General features: G+C 40.4%; 1 long non-coding RNA gene across 5 annotated transcripts in view; it reads left to right on the forward strand.

Moving 5' to 3' along the window:
• LOC109461181 (uncharacterized) overlaps window positions 1-21,088 on the forward strand; it is a 363,848-nt gene that overhangs the window by 243,241 nt on the left and 99,519 nt on the right. For 3 of the 5 annotated variants that reach the window (XR_016021313.1, XR_012489737.2, XR_016021312.1), the window contains exon 3: window positions 5,331-5,566. The exons of 1 other annotated variant lie outside the window; for it this stretch is intronic. This is a non-coding gene — a long non-coding RNA (uncharacterized LOC109461181). The remainder of the gene's footprint in view (window positions 1-5,330; window positions 5,567-21,088) is intronic. One more of the 5 variants, XR_016021311.1, reaches the window with a different exon arrangement.

Raw genomic sequence — 21,088 nt, forward strand, 5'->3', positions numbered from 1 at the left:
TACCATGAGGAGTGAGGGAAGAGGAGTGGAATAAGTGATTCCTAAAGTGTGTTGTTCTAAGGCTTACTGATTTCACACACTTCCTCATGTAAAGGGGCACCAATGCCTCAATCTCCCTGGCCAAATAAATAAAGGAAATGCTGCAACAATCCTTGTCTTAGAAATTCACAATAGACATTAGCACATTAGAGAAGCCGAGAGGTCCTACAAGGGGGAAAAAAACATAACTATTTAACTTTGTTCAGTTCCTAAGTTTATTTGCCCATGTTTTGCCATAGAATGCTTTCTTGGATTAGATGGCACCAGACACAAACTCTGAGATAAGGATTTAAGTGCAAGCACTTTTATTTGGGAGGTGAATTTATAGAAAGCGCCAAGAACAGAAACAGGAAGTGAGGTTGGAAAGGGAAGTAAGCCAGTCCAGGTACATTAATGAGCAGATTTACCTCTGTGGGCAACTGGGACTCCACCGTGCTGGGGACCAATGGGAAGAACACGTCTCAGAGGAGTCCCATCTCAGGAGTGATGAAGCTGGATATTGTCCACCATCTCACCGGTCATAAATTGAGGGCTGCTTAAGAAGTGCCCCTAACTCCCTAGCACTTCCCGTCTGCCCTGCATAGCATCCAGAGAATGACCTCAGACAAAGATTAACAGGTGCTTGTGACAGAGCACTGCTGTGATGCTGAGGGAAGGTGGATGGGAATTACAATATCTGCTGCACAGGTGCCTCCTCTACCTTCGATTTTTCATGCAGGACACCCATTTATGCCTGGTAGAAGTAGTACTTGAGAAACAGAATTTGGAAAACAACACCCAAGACATTCAAGCAGTTCGATGAGTCCCAAGAAGCTATCATTGAGCTGGATACACAGAACCAACGCTATGCTACAGTGGGTAAAACTCCAAAGGGAATTCCTGCACATGCCACCAAATGCCAAACATATAAATCTCAAGACTCAGCAGAAATAGCCTTGGAAAATCATAACTTATGGGATGCTACATCACAGAGCCTTCTAAAGATCCAAACGTAGCATCAGCTTCTAACTTGGTTTGTCTGTGAAAGAGAAAAGTCATCTTTCCTACACCCAAGGGAACAGAGGATGGCTTACTAACTGTGTCCTACGATGTAATGACAGGCTACATCCACAGTCATATAGAGATAGACAAAGACATAGAGATTCAAGGATCCCATTCTTATGGAACTTACATTCTAGCAAAGTAAGACAATATCAACAAAGCAATAGAGAAAATAATTGTAGATGGTGGTAAGGGTTATGAGGGCATTACTTTAGCTAGGAGAGAATTACTTTAGGCTGAGTGATCCAGAATGGTGTCTTTGAGGAGGTGAAATATGAACTGATACCTTCTTGATTCATTGGAACAGAAAGAAGGGCATTTCAGGAGGAAACAGCAAGTGCAAAGGCCCTGAGATGGGAACAAGACTGTAATATTTGAGGGCTTGAAAGGGCCTTGGAGCATCATGAGTGAGGGGTGGAGCACAACTAGAAAAGGTTGACAAGGTATGCTACCGCTGGAATTTGTTAGATGGAAATTTGGTATGTTTTCCTGTCAGTTTCCTTGTTCTTAAGGATATAGCTTCAAAAAGCATCAGGGGATATTTGTTCAGTATCAAATGATGATCCCACGTTTCTAGATTTCTGAGAAACCTTTGGAAGACACTCATCGAGTTCTGTCTCCAGGCAGACATCCAAGTGGTCTCGTCCCGTTCTTCAACATCTTTCACTAAGATCTCAAGTGGCTTCACAAATTAAAACCAGTACCTAAAAGCTAAATGTCAACCTGCTCTTCAAAGGCCTTGTGTCCCAGTCCCAAAGTGCAGGAATATAAAGAAATGGGGCACAGTGTCGCCAGGGCCCACTTCTTGTGGGAAGGAAGTTTCCTGGGTCTACAACATCTGATCTCACTGGTGGCCGCAGTCCAGCTGCTCCAGGCATCCCCAAGGTCCTCTTCCGGACTGACATTCTTTGTACCCAGTGGTACAGCCACAGGGCTCAGCCAAGCCTGGCCGCTGAGGACGACATTGGAGGGTCTGTGTCAGGAGTACACTTAGCCTGGGATGGTAAGAGAAGGTGGATTCTTCACTCTCTGACAAGATGAGGGTCAGGAGAAGAGAGGGACAGGCCTTTGGGACATGGACATCACAGCAGAGGGCTCTGTCATTCAGCAGAGCATTATCTGGGAACCAGGACAAGCCTCAAGCTTATTGCACAAGTGGTAACTGGGCGCCTGACACGTGCTGAGAAGTGTGCTCCTACAGAAATGGGTAAAGCACAGCCCCTGCCCTCCAGCTGCACTCTTATAGGGGAAAGAAACACTGACCACTCCTGACAATACCAGGCAAAATGAAATCTGTGTCAAAAGAGACAGTCAAGCAGAGAACTTCAGGAGAGTGAGGGAAAAAGAAATTAATAAGCTCACTAGCTTTCTCTGACTTGATGGAGATTAATTGGACTGGCCAGGTGTGTATAGGATTATATGTGTCCTTTGTCACACCTGTGAGTCAGGCTTAGGAAGAGGAACAATGTGTCAGGCGATGGAGCATTATTATCAAAAGACCCGGGGAAGCCAGCTGGACAGGATAACAGCTCATGAAGAGCTCGAATAATAGCCCCTTGTCCCTCAGGATAATGGACGCTCTGAGGGCTGGGTATTTGGATGTTGTCTCTGAGGAGGTTTCTCTCTCCCATTCTTACTACCTTCACCTTTTACTTAGGCTGTTCCCTCTACATCTGGGTGCTTCTCTCAGGATGTTGTTCTAACATACCCTAGACAGACACTCTGTTTGGATATGAAGATCAAGTTTTACATTTACTTTGGGCACATTGATTCACTTTTGTGTGCCTCAGTTTCCTCATCTGTTACAGGTGGGTATGAATAGTACCTCCCTTAAATGGATTTTGTGAGAATTAAATTAGTTAATGCAGATAGGACGATGCTATTTCTCTTGTTAGGCTAGGGTGGTTATCTCTGGCCCCACTAACTGTGGCCAGTGTAACAGGCTCTTGTGGACAAACTGGCTATTTACTAATGTCCATTTACTTGGAAGGCAACTAGGGATATTAGAAGTATAAGGTCTCCTGGGTGCTTAGGCTCTCTTAATTCCTTTCCTCTACATCACAGTATGTTTCAAAATAAAATTTTAAACTTTTCAATCTTATAAAATAATATAGGTTTATTAAAAATTATTTCGAAAAGAATCACAAAAAGCAGATGAAAATCACAGCGTCAAGGACGGGTAATTTTCATCTCGCTGCATTCCTCCCTTTGGGAACCAACTGTCCCGCCTGCACAGTAATTCTGCTCAATCTATGCGGTTTGCATGGAGCTGACCCTCTGCAGGCCTGAGCCAGGGGACGTGCGGAACCTCCTCTGGGGCTTTGCTGCTGTTACTGAAGGAGGCTCTTTTCTCCTGGGACTTATGAGACATATGATTAATATACTTGAAGCTTTGGATGGTAAAAAATAGAAAAGAAAGCAGATTCTAGCTTTCTGGACGAAGAGGAAGAAGGAAGGGTAGTGAGAGATCCCCAATGGCAGTTTGAGATCCGCAGTGGTGCCTGAAACTATAACCTCTATATATGGGCCAAAAAGTGATATGACCCTACATGCTTCTTTTATTTATTTATTTTTTTTACTTAAACTACTTTCAGCTGAGGTTCTGTTACTTATAAGTGAAATAATTTTGACCAACCATCCAGAAATGACCACATTTCCATTTATATAAATATTCTTCCAGTATTTTTTCTCTCTCATTGTCTCTGCATAGATTTTTTTAAATAAAAATGGGTCTTAATCTACAAATTTTAATACTTTGTTACTTCCTGATCCTGTTACAAATTTTCTTGCCTGTGATTAGCAAGTCTTTTTGAGAATGGGTAGAGTAACTTGTGCTGCCCTGATCCCGACTCCTGTCACCCATCTGCCCCCAGGAAGATAGTTCAGAGGGCAGGGCCTATCCCATGGCATCCACCAATGGGCAATTCCTTCCACGTGGCTCAGCAGCTTTGATAGAAACTTCGGCCTTAGGTCAGCTGGACTCCTGCCTGGTCTTTCAAAGCGCTTTCCTTTTAAAGTCTCTAAATCCAGCATTTTCCATAAACATCTGTATTGTTTTTTTTTAAGAGGAAAGAAATCCAAGGATGAGCATACTGTGTATTAATGGTGGTCTAGAGACATACAGCATGGGCAATAGTTTCAAGAATCCAAAAAGAAATGCACAGAATACGTTCAACTGCCAAATAACCATTTGGAGTATAATTGAAAATTGAAAATGCTGTAATAACATGGTAGGAATTATACCTGTGAGTCCTAAAGAAAATCTTAGGTGAAGTGGCCTTTGCTTTATAATTAGCATGATGAGATAATATAGGCTACAGAACATTTGCTAGCAATTATGGTGCTTGCTTGCTCTGCTTATAGCTCAGAAATAACAGCAAAGTTTGTTTTGCTCATTTCTCCCCTGGATTTGTGAAGTACTTGTTTTTATTATCTTAAAGATAAACTGGAAAGAAAAATCCAATGCACGGAGAATTTTCGTAGGACAGAACAGCCGAGTTGTCTTTGGATGTGGACACCACACTTAATTTAATAAAAACCAAAGCAGACCATGCTAGAAGCTGTAATGGAGGAATGTGTTTATAATGAGGGGAATGCCACAGGTCAGGAAACAAACATGGGCTTTGAAACCAAGGATGATAGTCATACCCACTATTGCTTATTCTGCTGGGTGATTCTGAGCAAGTCGTGTCACCTTTCAGGATTCTGAGTTCCCTCCTCTACCTAGTGGTGGTAATCATACCTGATCTGCCCACCTCAGAAGATATGAAGAAAAACGGAGATAATATGATTAGGTCTATTTAGATTTTTAAAATAAATATAAATAATGAACTATAACATTACTGTAATATTCTTATAATGTTCTTTAGAATTGATAAGAGTGCTCATACATTTAACACATGGTGTAACTATGATAATTCCTAGTCATCTTTACTGTATACATCACAGATCTCAGCTACTTTAGGAGTGGAAAGAGATTTTGTTTTAGAGTAAGTCAGAACTTCAGCTCCGGCTGTGTGACCTTAGGCAAATTAGCAACCTCTCTGGTCTTAGATACATCCTCTGCACAATGGAGATGAGGCACTTGCCTAGCTGCTGGAAACTTTCCTGGTGGATAGCAGCTATGCATTACCTTCATTACAACAAGCAGTAATACTCAAATATCAGGGTCAGATAGACTGATAGATGAGTACAGCAGTGACAATAACATCATAATAGCTGCCATTTTTTGACTACTGTCTCTGCTTTAGGTACCAACCTAAAACCTTCACATGTATTAACGCAGTGACTCTCACAAGAGTTCCATGAGGAAGAGGCTGCCGTTCTCATTTTATGAATGAGGAGACTGAAGCATCAAGGTGAAGTATCTCGCCCAAGGCCACTCAACTAACAGGTGGCCCAGCTGGGATTTGGTGCAGAAAGTGTGGCTCCAGAGCTTGCCCCTGTAACCTTGGTACAGCATTGTTTCTCTAATTGCTAACACTTGGTAAGCACTTACTATGTGAACACAGTTCCATCACTCTTCTCGGTGGTTTATATGAATTAACTCTTAATAATTTCAGCAATTCTCAGTTATTGTTTAGTTAAAAAAAATGATGCCCAGTTGTGTGATTTTCAGATAAATGACAAATAATTTTTTTTATTATAAGTATAGACCATGCAATATTTGGAATGTATTTATGCTAAAAATATTATTTACCTGAAATTAAACTGTCATGCAGGGCGGCCTGCGGGGGCCTCTGGTCCTGCTCCCCACATAAGAATGCAGGATGTGGCTAGGCCAAAAAGGAACATCCACGAAGCCATAGGTAGGGGAGTCATACCACTATATTCTCTCTGGCGCCCGCGGAGACACACGCAGTAGTAGCCGCAGGATCCAAAGGCCGCCATTCACCTCTCTGCCTGCCAACCAACCAACCAATCAACGCAGCCCCACAGTTACATCAGTAGCCAATTGGCTAACCGGTTACAGCTGATGGCCAACCAATCCCAGTTGATGGTCATTCACCACCCGACCCAGCACCTCCCCACGCAAGGCAGAGAGCCTGGAAACTGCTCTCTGAGACTCTGTCCCCACATAAACTTAAAATGTAATTGGGCATCCTATATTTCACCTGGCAACCCTTCCCTTAAATGAGGAGGGCACTATCTAGTTCCTAGCATAGCGCTAAATGGACCTTAAAAAATAGAAACTCCTCCCATTGTTATTCAAGTCATTTTGCCATTTGTTTTCAATTTTTCCTCTATTCCAAATAAAATCAGAAGCTCTATATGAATAAACAGAATAATTACGAAATATTAATAAAACTTTAAGATAACAGTGCCTCTGTAACTCTTTCACAAAGATTATCTGAATGGAAGTTATTGACAATCCTGTCAAGTAAGTATTATTCCCATTTAATATTGAAAACACTGAGTCCCAGAGCCATTAAATAATATGCCCAAGGGCACACAAATAAAACATCTAAGTGGAGCATCGTATTGTGGGCCTTAGGGTATGAGAGCCATGTTATTGCATATCAGGTTTTATAATGAAGAAAATAGGTGGTAGTTTGGAGTCTAGCCCCAGTTACTACAGGACACGTCTGAAAACTCAAGGCATCGTCACAGCAGTAGAACCAATTAGCATCAAAAGAAAAGACAGAGGGAGAAAGCATCTTCAAAACCACTGTTAAATCTAACAAGAGGATCATTACACATCCTTGCTGTTTCCTTGGCCCCAGCGGTATTTCTGTGGTGCCACAACTGCAGTGATATGGCTGGGTAGTTTCCATTTATTTATTTATTATTTATTTATTTATTTATTTATTTATTTATTTATTTATTTATTTTTTAAAATTTATTGGGGTGACAATTGTTAGTGAAATTTCAGGTGTACACTTCTGTAAACAGATTTCAGGTGTACAATTCTGTATTACATCATATATAAATCCCATTGTGTGTTTACCACCCAGAGTCAGTTCTCCTTCCATCACCATATATTTGATCCCCCTTACCCTCATCTCTCACCCCCCACCACTCTTACCCTCTGGTAACCACTAAACTATTGTCTGTGTCTATGAGTTTTTGTTTCTCATTTGTTTGTCTTGTTCTTTTGCTGTTTTTGGTTTATATACCACATATCAGTGAAATCATATGGTTCTCTGCTTTTTCTGTCTGACTTATTTCGCTCAGCATTACAATCTCAAGATCCATCCACGTTGTCACAAATGTTCCTATATCATCTTTTCTTACTGCCGAATTGTATTCAATTGTGTATATATACCACAACTTCTTTATCCATTCATCTATCGAAGGACATTTTGGTTGTTTCCATGTCTTGGCCACTGTAGACAAAGCTGCAATGAACATTGAAGCACATGTGTCTTTATGTATAAATGTTTTCAGATTTTTTGGGTAGATACCCAGGAGAGGGATTGCTGGGTCATATGGTAATTCTATTCGTAATTTCCTGAGGAACCTCCACACTGCCTTCCATAATGGCTGCACCAGTCTGCATTCCCACCAACAGTGTATGAGGGTTCCTTTTTCTCCACAGCCTCTCCAACACTTGTTACTATTTGTCTTGTTGATGACAGCCATTCTGACTGGGGTGAGGTGATATCTCATTGTGGTTTTTATTTGCATTTATCCGATGATTAGTGATGTTGAGCATTTTTTCATATGTCTATTTGCCATTTGTATGTCCTCTTTGGAGAAATCTCTTCAAGTCCTCTGCCCATTTTTTAATTGGGTTGTTTGTTTTGTTGTTGTTGAGTTGCATGAGTTCCTTATATATTTCGGATATTAGCCCCTTATCGGAGGCACTGTTTGCAAAAATCTTCTCCCATTCAGTTAGTTGCCTCTTTATTTTGTCGATGGTTTCTTTTGCTGTGCAGAAGCTTTTAAGTTTCATATAGTCCCATTCGTTTATTTTAGTTTTTACTTCCCTTGCCTTTGGAGTCAAATTCATAAAATGCTCTTTGAACCCAAGGTCCATAAGTTTAGTACCTATGTTTTCTCCTATGCAGTTTATTGTGTCAGGTCTTATGCTTAAGTCTTTGATCCATTTTGAATTAATTTTGGTACATGGTGACAGATAGCAGTCCAGTTTCATTCTTTTGCATGTGGCTATCCAATTCTCTCAGCATCATTTATTGAAGAGGCTGTGTTTCCTCCATTGTATGTTTTTAGCTTCTTTGTCAAAAATTATCTGTCCATATTTATGTGGTTTTATTTCTGTGTTCTCAATTCTATTCCATTGGTCTATGTGTCTGTGTTTCTGCCAATACCATGCTGTTTTGATTATTGTAGCCCTGTAGTACAAGCTAAAGTCAGGGAGTGTGATACCTCCAGTATTGTTCTTTTTTCTTAAGATTGCTTTGGCTATTCGGGGTCTTTTGTGGTTCCAAACAAATCTGATGATTTTTTGTTCTATTTCTTTAAAAAATGCCATTGGGATGTTGAAGGGGATTGCATTAAATCTGTATATTGCTTTGGGTAATATGGCCATTTTAACTATGTTGATTCTTCCAATCCATGAGCACGGAATGTCTTTCCATTTCTTTGTGTCTTCTTCAATTTCTTTAAAAAATGTCTTATAGTTTTCAGCATATAGGTCCTTCACATCCTTGATTAACTTTATTCCTAGGTATTTTATTCTTTTTGCTACAATTGCAAAAGGAATTGTTTTTTTGTATTTCTTTTTCTGAGATTTCATTGTTAGTATATAGGAATGCAATGGACTTTTGTACGTTGATTTTGTAGCCGGCAACTTTACTGTATTCGTTGATTGTTTCTAATAGCTTTTCGGTGGAGTCTGTAGGGTTTTCTATACATAACATCATGTCATCTGCAAAGAGCGATATTTAACTTCTTCATTCCCAATTTGGATGCCTTTTATTTATTTCTCTTGCCTGATTGCTCTGGCAAGGACTTCCAACACTATGCTGAAAAGCAGAGGTGATAGGGGACAGCCCTGTCGTGTTCCTGAACGTAGAGCAAAGGGCTTCAGTTTTTCACCATTAATTATGAGATTAGCTGAGGGCTTATCATATATGGCCTTTATTATTTTAAGATATTTTCCTTCTATACCTATTTTATTGAGTGTTTTAATCATAAATGGATGTTGTATCTTGTCAAATGCTTTTTCTGCATCAATTGATATAATCATATGATTTTTGTCCTTTATTTTGTTTATGTGATGTATCACATTGATGGATTTGCGGATGTTGAACCATCCTTGTGCCCCAGGGATGAACCCCACTTGGTTGTGATGAATAATCTTTTTAATGTATTGTTGTATTCGATTTGCTAGAATTTTGTTTAGGATTTTTGCATTTGTATTCATCAGAGATATTGGTCTGTAGTTTTCTTTTTTTGTGCTGTCCTTACCAGGTTTTGGTATCAGGGTAATGGTGGCCTCATAAAATGAGTTAGGGAGTACTGTCTCTTCTTCAATTTTTTGGAAGAGTTTGAGCAGGATTGGTATTAGATCCTCTTTGAAGGTTTGGTAGAATTCACTAGTGAAGCCATCTGGTCCCGGACTTTTGCTTTTGGGAAGGTTTTGGATGACTGATTCAATTTCGTTACTGGTGATCGGTCTGTTTAGATTTTCCAGTTCTTCATGGTTCAGCCTTGGAAGGCTATATGTTTCTAAGAACTTGTCCATTTCTTCTAGGTTGTTGAATTTGGTGGCATATAGTCCTTCATAGTATTCTTGGATGATCCTTTGTATTTCTGTGGTGTCCGTGATAACTTCCCTTTTTACGTTTCTGATTTTGTTAATCAGTGTCTTCTCTCTTTTTATCTTAGTAAGTCTAGCCAAGGGTTTGTCAATTTTGTTAATCTTTTCAAAGAACCAGCTCTTTGTCATATTAATTTTTTCTATTGTCTTTTTGTTCTCTATTTCATTTAGTTCTGCTCTAATTTTTGTTATTTCCTTTCTTCTGCTGACCTTGGGTTTTACTTGTTCTTCTTTTTCTAGTTCTTTAAGGTGTAACATGAGGTTATTTATTTGGGATTTTTTTTGTTTCTTGAGATAGGCCTGTAATGATATAAATTTCCCTCTTAAAACTGCTTTCGCTGCATCCCAAAAATTTTGGTAGGACGCATTTTCATTGTCATTTGCTTCTATGTATCTTTTGATATTTTCTCTAATTTCTTCTTTTACCCAGTCATTCTTTAAAAGTATGTTGTTTAATCTCCATGTATTTGTGTTTTATCCTGCTTTCTTTTTGCAGTTCATATCCAGTTTCAAAGCCTCGTGATCAGAGAATATGCTTGGTATGATTTCAATCTTCTTAAATTTGCTGAGGCTGATTTTGTGTCCCAATATATGGTCTATCCTTGAGAATGTTCCATGTACACTAGAAAAGAATGTATAGTCTGATGTTTTAGGATGAAGTGCTCTATATATGTCAATTATGTCCATTTCATCTAATGTGTCATTTAGGGCTGCTATTTCGTTGTTTATTTTCTGTTTGGATGATCTATCCATAGCTGTCAATGATGTATTTAAGTCCCCTAGTATAATTGTGTTTTGGTCAATTTCTCCCTTTAGTTCTGTTAGTAGTTGCTTGGTATATTTCGGTGCTCCCTGATTGGGGGCATAAATATTGATGACTGTTATGTCTTCTTGTTGTATAGTCCCCTTTACCATTATGAAATGTCCATCTCTGTCTCTTGTTACCTTTTTCACCCTGAAGTCTGTTTCATCTGATATCATTATGGCTACACCTGATTTTCTCTGGGTACCATTTGCTTGGAGTGTCAATTTCCACCCTTTCACTTTGAGTCTATGCTTGTCCTTGTAGCTGAGATGTGTCTCTTGGAGACAGCATATGTTGGGTTTAGTTTTTTGACCCAATCTTGTACTCTGTGCCTTTTTATTGGTGAGTTCAGTCCATTTACATTTAGGGTGATTATTGATATGTGAGGATTTCCTGTCATTCTATCTTTAGTTTTCTGGTAAGGGTGTGTCTCCAGTGTTTCTTTGACTCTTTGTTGTTGTCTATTATTTCTGTGTGGTGGTATTCTATGATGTTTCCCTCTGTTTCTTCTTTTATTACAGTATATATTTCAGTTCTGGATTTTTTTTTGAGTGGTTACCCTTAAGTTTATGTAAAAGAAAGTTTGATATTTAGATTATTCCATTTTCTTCATCACGCTTACTTTCTCCATTCCCGTATTCCGGTTCAGGCCTTTACTCTCCCCCTTTTTGTGTTTTGGTTGCCACAAATTCTCCCTGTTGATGGTGGTCGAATAGCCTCCTTTAGTATTTCTTGTAGTGCAGGTCGTGTATTAGAAAATTCCCTCAGCTTCTGTATGTCTGGAAAGGTCTTTATTCCTCCATCATATCTAAAGGCTATCTTTGCTGGATATATTACTCTTGGCTCATAATTTCTCTCTTTCAATAGTTTGAATATTTGGTTCCACTCCCTCCTGGCTTGTAGAGCTTCTGCTGAAAAATCTGATGATAATCTAATGGGCTTTCCTTTGTAGGATACTGTCTTCTTTTCCCTGGCTGCCTTGAGGATTCTTTCTTTGTTGTTGATTTTAGACAGCTTCAATACAATGTGCCTTGGAGAAGGCCTGTTGGGATTGAGGTAATTAGGTGTTCTATTTGCTTCTTGGATTCGAGGATCCAGTTCTTTCCACAAGTTTGGGAAGTTCTCGTAAACAATTTGTTTGAATATATTCTCTGTTCGCTTCTCTCTTTCTTCTCCTTCTGGTATGCCCATTATTCTTATATTGCTCTTTCTGATGGAGTTAGAAAGTTCTTGTAGTTTTTTCATTTCTTTTAAGTCTCAAGTCTCTTTCTTCTTCCGTCTCTTTCATTTCCAGGTTTCTATCTTCGATGTCACTGATTTTTACCTCCATCTGGTCAACTCTACTACCTAAGCTGGTTAGTTCATTCTTAATTTCTTCTACTGAGTTCTTAATCTCCAGAAATTCTATTTGGTTCTTTTTTAAAATTTCAATCTCTTTTGTAAAATGCTCATGTTGTTCTTTGATTGTGTTTCTGAGTTCATTAAACTGCCTTTCTGTGTTTTCTTGCATCCCATTGAGTTTTTTCAGAACTGCAATCTTGAATTCTCTGTCATTTAAGTCACATATTTCCATATCTTTAAGTTCCTTTTCTGGAGACTTTTCACTTTCTTTCTGAGCTGTCTTGTTGCCTTGGTTATTCATGGCAATTACTGATTTATTATTTCTCTTCCTAGATATCTACAGGAGCGGCTTCTGGAAGAGGTTGATAGAAAGAGGTCTTTCTTTTGTTTTCCGGTACTTGTTGGTAGAATGTTTTATTTTCTCTCTTACTGCAGCCTTTTGTTTCTCTCTCACATGGTAGTGCTATGTTTTCTCTGCACTATTCCAGCTTCTCACACAATGGGGGGATTCCCTGGGAGACGCGCTTCTCCTCTGTTAATAGTCCGCCTAGGTCACAGGGCATAGTGTCTGTGTGGGTATTCGGAGAGCTTTAGATGTTCCAAAGTTCTTCCAGCTCCAGATTCAGAGCCCATATGTTTCAGCAGTTCTGTTTACTCCTGCAGGGATCCGCCCAGATAGTTGGGGTCAGGGGTGGGGTGAGTTGTGAGAGGTGGCCTAGAGCAATGGCGGCGTCCACCACCACAGACGGTCCTGCTTCCACAGCTCCCTCCACTTTGCCGGAACTAGTTGGTCTGCGAATTTGTGTCTGCGGTCCACAGTGCTCAGAACAGCAAATATTCTGTTCTTTTGATCTGACACTGCTACTGTTCCACTTCTAGCACCGGACAGGTGGGGGTGGGGCGAGCTGTGGGAGGGTAGGGAGGGGGCGGCTAGTCTCAGTGCCTAAGGCTCCGTTCTCTGCTCGGCAGTGCGGGCTTAAACCACCGTTTTCAGCCTTCTTCCCTCAGTCTTTTCTCCGAGGTCTGTGCCGTGAGCGTTGGGTTCAGCTGTGTTATATGCTGCCCCCTCAGCCCTGTGGGCCATAAGCGGAGCCCTAGCAGTCCGAGTTCTTCCCTCTCCCGCTGCTGCGGTAGTTCCGGGATGCAGCGAGCTCGGAGCACTGAGCCAGGTCTGCGTCCTGCTTCCGCAGGGCTCCATCTCCACACTTCTCCCTTTCCTCCTCCTCCCCTGCTCGCAATTCTCCCACCTGTAGGTGAATTCAGTAATGGGCCTCTTCGTCTTGCCTGTCTGCTGTGCAGGGAGTCCTTTGTGGAGTTATTGTTGTTCGATTAGTGGTAAATTCCAGGGGAGCTTTACAGAGGCTCACCTCACGCCGCCATTTTGATCCGGATCCACATCGATTTCCATTTATTGAGAAGTTCTAATGTTCCAGATACCTTGATAAGAGCTTTACTATCACCCCCACCAAAAAAAACCCAAGATATAAAATTCTCAATGCATATATGAGAAAACTGAGGCTCTGAAAATGAAGTCAATTGCACAAGATGTCACTTGCAGGTAGGAAGTGCAGAGCTGAGCTTGCACCCCAGTCTTTTATTACTCCTCAAAAAATGCATGACACACGTGCCACCATGCTCTTTCCCACACCCACTGCAGATGTTACTAGTTAGTCATGGTGTTCTTCCCGTTTGAGCCTGGAAATGACCACAGAATCCTTCTACACAAATTACTCTAGCCAGCCAGAGTCATTCCTGGTCCACAACAGTTAACATTCAATGTCATGTCTATTAAGCTACCCGTGCATCACCTCTTCCTGACGAACACCCTTACCTTGATGGCTACAGTGAAAACTAGTCAACTCTGCATGCTGTGAGAAGAATGCTACTTTTGCTACTTTACAAAGACTGTTTTGTAACTCCCAGAGTTGCATCTGAGATGTGATGGTTCACAGCCCACAGCCCAACTGCTACTTATAAAGAGAGAGAGGATGCTGTGTAAAGAGCCTGGGGCCCTCTGCCACCAAGCTAGTTGTGAAGCCACCATTTCCATAGTCTTGATGCTTCTTTGATGGTCTGTTGCTTCCCACAAGAGGAAAACTGCACTCTTCTCCATGCCAACAGTGAGGCCTATAACGCTGCCTCCCCTCAGAGGGGTTAGGTTTCCTTCTCAGACAGCATGCTCTCACAAGCGTAATGACTGGTGTGAGCCTGGGAGTGCCCAGTGATCATGACACGGTACAGATTTAGGACAGCAACAGGTCGTTACCCTGGCTTCCCAGTCCTTAAACCAAGCCCAGGCGGTTTACCTCTTGTGCCCTCATTCCCCCACTATTCCCCCTCCAGTTCATATACAATGATGCTTTTCTTCTTTTTCTTTCTTAAGAGAAGGATTTAAGAGCTGCATGGACACACCCAAGACACTGTTAGTGAAAGTTCAGAAAGAGACCATGAACCCAGTTGGGAATGAGCAGAATCAAAATTAGAGCAGGAGGGAGAAAAAAAGGAAACATTATTCTTTAAATATGCCTATTTCTAAGATAATAGAATTTGTAGACCTCACCAATAGTACCTCTAAAATGTATTAAGCCCCTACCTACCCCCATCGTTGTCAAAACTAGTATAGAACCAGATTATCAGGGTCAAATATACCTGGAGAGAAAGGAAGTGCTATTCAGAGTCCACAAATAAAGCAGGGCTGTGACAAGATTGGGAAGGTAGTCCAAGGGTATGGTAGTTGGAGGTGGGGTACATGAGAAGAAAGGGAAACTAGTCAAGGTCTAGAGCAGACAGCCAGTGAAAGAAGGAGGCAAGTTTGGAGGGAATTAATGCCATGTACCATTATAAAGAAGGAGAGCTGGATTTGTGAACATTGGCATGGGTTGTTGCTAAGAGTGTAGACTCTAAAGCACAACTCAGAAGATTATATCTGAGGTCACCTCCTCTTAGCTGTGTGGTCGCAGGCAAGGCACTTACATTCTCTAAGTCTCAATTTCCCCATCTATAAAATGGGTACATGAATAGCATTTGTTTCATGGTGTTGTTTTGAGAATTCTGAGAGATAATTCATGTAAAGAGCTGAGCATGGAGTCTGGCACCTAAATAACGCAATACATGTTAGTCACCCCTATTATCTAAATATGTCCATAATATATCACTGAGATTTTTTTAACATTACTTATATTATTTATTAAATGAGTCCATTTATATAAAACATTTTTTTCATACATAGATACTTGCTTACAAATGGAAAAAATAAACATAAAACCTTTGAAAGATACGGACCCAAAACTATTAACCTTAAGGGACAGAAGGAGTTTCTTTTCTGATTTATATATTTCTGAATCATTCAGTATATGTCTTTATAATGAACATATATTATTTTTATAAGAAAATAAAGATAAGATTATAAAAAAGATAAGTCATATGACTTCCGACCCTTAAGCTTTGGGTATAATGTGGGGTCTACGAGGAACCAGGGTAGCAGATATTCCCTGCCAAGGCAAACCTTAATGACAAGAAAGACAAAATACTTGGTGAAAAAAAATGAAAATGAAAAAGAGGATGGAAGTGCTCGGTGATACGAAATGGGACAAAATGTGCAGGGTGTGAGGTGACAACACAACACTTAGTATTTTTCATGCCGAGAGTAGATGTCATCCATTTTCCATCATTTTTAATGGAATAGGTGCTTTGTGTTGTTTTCCATGAAGGTAAAGTTTATTCCTCTGCCCATGGCTCTGTCTGGACTACATATCAGGTGGTTGAAGTTTGGAGAACTAGAATATGTCTAGAAGGGAAATTTTAGAGCCTATTTACCATTAATATGGCTGCTTTTGACTGAAGTATCCTGAGCATTAGAAAATAATTGTGAGAAATATGAAAACAGGCCTGCTGATTGGATTGAGGTTTCTGAAACTAGAAATTAATCCAAGAGCTGATTTTAAATAAATAGAGAGGGAATAAGGCATTTTTTGTTACTCTCGTTGCAATGAGTATTCAAAGTATGATTTTTCAACCAACATTTGATGACCAAAAATAACTTTCTTGGCTAACTTTTGAACAGGATGCTGACAAGGTATGAAGCATCTGAATGCTCCTCTATTGTATTTCAGCTTCCGCCTGGGTCAATGAAACCCTGAGCTTCGTTTTTCAATAATTTCAGGCTGGAGGATCCACTTCCTGGGTGGCTCATCCATGTGGCTACCAGATGGTGCTGGCAGAGACCTCAGTCCACTTCCATGTGGCCTTTCTGTAGGGCTGCTGGTGCATCCTCCAGCATGGTGGCCAGATTTGACTAAAGAAAGTTGTCCAAGAGACTAAGGCAGGAGCTGCAATGCCTTTTATGACTTAGCCTCAGAGTCACACTCTAGCCTCCAAAGTGAGTATAGGCCAGCACCGACTCGATGTGGAGGCAAATACACAAACTAGTAAATAAAAGGAAGAGAGGATTATTGAGGGCCATCTTGAAGGCTGGCTATCATAGACAACCATACATACTGATGGCTTTTAGAGCCCATTGGAAACAATGTTGGATAGAAATGATACTGTTGGCAGAGCTTGTCAAAGCCTGCATTAAGGGTTGGAAGTTTTGAATAATCACAAGACCAGATTGTGAGGCAGAGGATGGACAATTTGACCTCTAAAATGTAACTGGATTCTAGCTTGGATCCATTTCCTAGTTATTGCTAAGCTTGAGACCCTCTGCCTAAGGTTATATGGAATGCTAGTGAATGAATAACTGATTCCTTCAACAAAATATTTATAGAGGACCTACTATGTGTCAGACACAGTGCTAGGCCTTGTAGCTACCCCTACCTTACAGTGCCTGTCCCAATGAAGACTATAAATACTTACCCTGATTAATGAATTATTATTCTTTCCACAAGAAAAATCATAGGATGCCGTGAGCACTAAAATTAGCCAGGCCGTGTCAGGGAAGTGATATTAAACTGAGAAATGATGAGTAGGATCTATCCAGAGATACAGGAGTGAGGAGTGAGTTGTAGGCAGACGGGAAAGCATGTCCAGAGGCCACGGCATGCGAACATGACAGCATACGCTGAATCCTGAACTGCTCAGCCTATACTAGGAAGTGACTGATTACTAATTCACTTAAGTCAGTGCTTGATTATTGGGGAGAAAGTCTTCATCCCTTAATACCAAATTATTTCTTCTTTCAGTTCTGGACAAAGACATGCACATTGTTTTCCAGGTACCCAAAGAAAACATCAAGGCAAAATTGTGGAACACATCTTAGGATAAGAGAACTTCTCTTACATCTCATAGAATAGGAAAGATATCTGAATTAGAACAGAGCATATAACTGAGAGTTTTATTGCTAAAAGCTCTGGTTCCTTTCAATGCCTGAAATTAAACTGAGCAGTTCAAGAACTATTGTGAAGCGGGTACTTAAATCTTATAACCATTAACTTCACAGCCATCATTTTACACAGGCAAATCATTACAAGGGGATACACAGCTCTGTGTATGGATGATCAGCTTCATTCCTTTTCTATGCTCTGAAATAACCTTAGGTATAAAACTCGTAAATGAACAAAAGCAAAGCACGTAATGGTCCCTTTAAGATAAAACTGGCAGTGTTTAACTAGAAATTACTGACTGTTCCTGAAATGACATTCTGTGTTCTGCAGTAAGAAGGAGAGCTTTTTTGTGTGTGTTTTCTTCCCTCCCATTCGGTTACAACAATGAGTCACCATTACCTGCAAAGCTAGACATGTAGATTTGCCTCTTGTGCCAGAAAGGCAAGACACTAGTTGGCTGGGATTTAAAATGAGAAGGGTGAAAATGTTTAATTTACAGATTTAATTAAACATGAAAGCATCCAGGGAGGAAAACATGTCCCCCCAACCCCCATCCCTCACATTTTAAACTGTCTTCATTTCAAAGAGGCTGCATACATTAGAGAACCGATTTTTAATGATTTGTGTAAAGCATCAGTTTGCCCCAAATCAGAAAGACTGTGTAATGAGGACCGGTACAGACAAAACTCACAAGTTTTGTCTGACCAAACCACACCTCTCAAGGAAATGTATTTGAACTTACTTATATAAAGGCTGTCTCTTGTGCCCACCTGTCTTTGGCCTCCACAAAGCACAGGGAAGGTGACGTAGTGGAAACACAAGCTCAGAGGTTTCCTAAGAATATGATTATGTACAATGTACTCCAGGCCTGAATTGCCACTTAAGACAACCCCTCTCCCCAACCCTTTCCCCCAAGCCAGGTCTTCCCAGCCAAGAAACCTGACTTATTTTCATAATGCTTCAGGCATGCACAGCAAAGAGCAGCTTGTTTTGTTCCTATAGTTTAGACAAGACCCCTCTATCTGAGCTGAAAAGTTAGAATTTCACCTCTTTGTGAAACTGAGTAGTCAGAAAGAAAACAAGAGGGTAAACTCATAGTACATGTTTCCAAAAATAAAGGAAAGAGTGAATAATGAATGTGAGCACATTTAAAAATATCTATGAAGCGAATATAAATATGTAAATATTTCAAGACCCCCCCGGGGCTCTCTGGGCATGGAGGGACAGCCTTATGACTTATTCGCGCTTCTCTTTAGTGCCTGCATATTCAACTCTACTTACGCTTCAAGTCCCGAAGCCCAATTTTCTCAATTTTAATGAAATGTGTCCAAACGTGACTCCCATGCCTAAGTGACAAAGGAAGGATATGCTTTTGGGTATTGGAGCTGGTGGTAAGATAACAATATCATAAAGCTGAAAAGACCAGGGTTTTAAACCCCAAATGAAGAGGGAGCACATTGTGTGTGTGTGTGTGTGTGTGTGTGTGTGTGTGTGTGTGTGCGCGCAGGAATCAGTGAATCTGTTTTCGAAGAACATGGGAGACATTTTGACTGTAAGTGGGAGAGTTTTCAGTCTCTTTCTAAAGGGATTTTTCAGGGGCATGTCATTCAACAGAACATATTACCTAGATGAGACTGTTTGTCTAGTAGACCAGAACTGTTTTTCATTCTATGTTCCGCACTGTTAGTACTCAACAAATGAGCAGCAATATTCCAATGGTGATAAGAAGTCGAGGACATTAATGATTCCAGTATCTCCGCACTCAAGGTTGCTGTCTTGACCACAGATGGTCATAATGGACAAAGGCAGGCTCTGTAAAGGGGACAGTGTCTGAGTCTGCTTATATATTGCCACCCGCAAAAAGACTTCTATTCTCCTTTTACTTTCCTGTTAAATTTTTCTAATATCTTAGAGCTTCATTACCAGCTTCTTCATCTTTACTTTTACAGGGATTTTTTATAATTTCTCAAATTCATTTCCATAGAGAAGACAACGACATCCAGAAAGACACTGAATTTGCCATTCTGTCTGCTCAGCATGCCTCCCGTCATAAAAAAAAAATCCCCTTTATTTGGGAAACATTCCCTCCCAGCTTTTGCTTCTAATGGGGGTGGCCAATCAGTTTAACCACCTACCTGTTTACATGATGAGCGTGTGACCCAGCTCAGTCAATCCCCCACCTGTGATTGGCCCCCAAGATCCCCATATGATCAACTGAAGCCAAGGAGGGTCCTGTTTGGAATTGATACAGAGGCACCCATGTGACTCTGGTGATGAAACTGGGAAGAAATGAGCCTGAAAGCCACCATCAAACCTGCCTCTGGACAGGAGAGGAAGCTGATTGAGGAAATAGAGCCAACACTCAAAAAGAGGTAGAACCAAGAGAGGGAGAGAGTAGATTTTGAGTCCCATCTCTGACATTGTTCAGTCAGTTCTTTCTTCATATATGTGAGCTACCCAAGATTCTTCCAACTCGTCAACTTCTTTTACTCCTTTCGTAGTTCAGATTGGGTTTCTGCCACTTCTTGATTAATGCACGTTCTAACTGCATCAAAAAGCAACTTGCACAGTGGTCTGCACAGAGTGGTACCTACTGTACGTGGGTAAATTAAAGGGTAACTGTTTTTTTTTCTTTTTATGTTAACTAATGAACTATAGAAACCAGAAGAGGGAATTTTAAATTGGATGACTCTGCATTTTATTGTTATGATTAGCACAGTGATGTTATGTCAGGTCTACTAACATTTCAGGTCTTACTAGGTGAAGTGATTAAAAATATAGACCAATGCAGTCTATATGGAAATACAACTCAAGTCACATGTATAATTTTAAATCTTCTAGTAGCCACATTTTAAGAACTAAAAAGAAAACAAGTGAAATTAATCATAATATTCTATTTTATTTAATCCAATATATCAAAAACTTATATCATCATATAATCAATATAAAATTATTAATGGGATATTTTAATATTCTTTTATTTTTCTGTACTAAGTCTTCAAATCCAGTATGTATTTCATACTTGAAGTACATTTCAGTTTGGACAAGCCACAATTCAACTGCTCAGTAGCCACCTGTGGCTTGCAGCTGCTAAATTGGACAGCACAGTTATATTCCCTGATTTGAATTCTTGTTCTTCCACTAACTAGTTCTATCACCTTGGGAACCCTATCTGATTTATTTGAGCCTCAGTCTCCTCATCTGTAAGATGGGTGTGATAATAGTCATCCCTTCACCATAGGGGGATAAAAATATAGACAAGTGGGTTGGATGAAATTCCTGCCCACACTGAGCTATATTTTAGTGGGGAGCACAGAAAACTTATTGTTATGAATACAGGTAAACAGAATAATGTCACACAGTGCTAGAAGACAATTTAACGGGTTATTGAGATAGCAAGTAACTATGCAGGGGATGGAGACAAAGGGGCTGCTTCAAGAGGATCATCACGGTGAGCCTCTCTAAGAAAGTGATCAGTTACCTGTGAGCTCAACAGTGACAGGGAGCCAGCCACATCACCATCCAAGGTAGGAGGCTAGGGTCTATGTTCCAAAAATTGTCTTCCGGAACAGAAACACAGGAATAGGCATCATAGCAAAGATCCTGTGCTGTAACCCATATGCCATCAACTAGCACCAAGTCACTTTCTAAGTTTCAGTGCGGTGAAATGCTGGCAACGGCTGGTAAGAGTCCTGTATACTTTTCTCAGGCAGCCCTTGCAACTGTTTTACCCACCTCGAGAGAGAATTAAAGAGAGAAAACAAATACTGTTGACAGGAGATGTGGGCCTTGGTAGCATGAAAAAAATCAGAGCAA

The sequence above is a fragment of the Rhinolophus sinicus genome, chromosome 5 (assembly GCF_057876585.1).
Source record: "Rhinolophus sinicus isolate RSI-liver-muscle chromosome 5, RSI-T2T, whole genome shotgun sequence".
NCBI classification, from domain to species: domain Eukaryota; kingdom Metazoa; phylum Chordata; class Mammalia; order Chiroptera; family Rhinolophidae; genus Rhinolophus; species Rhinolophus sinicus.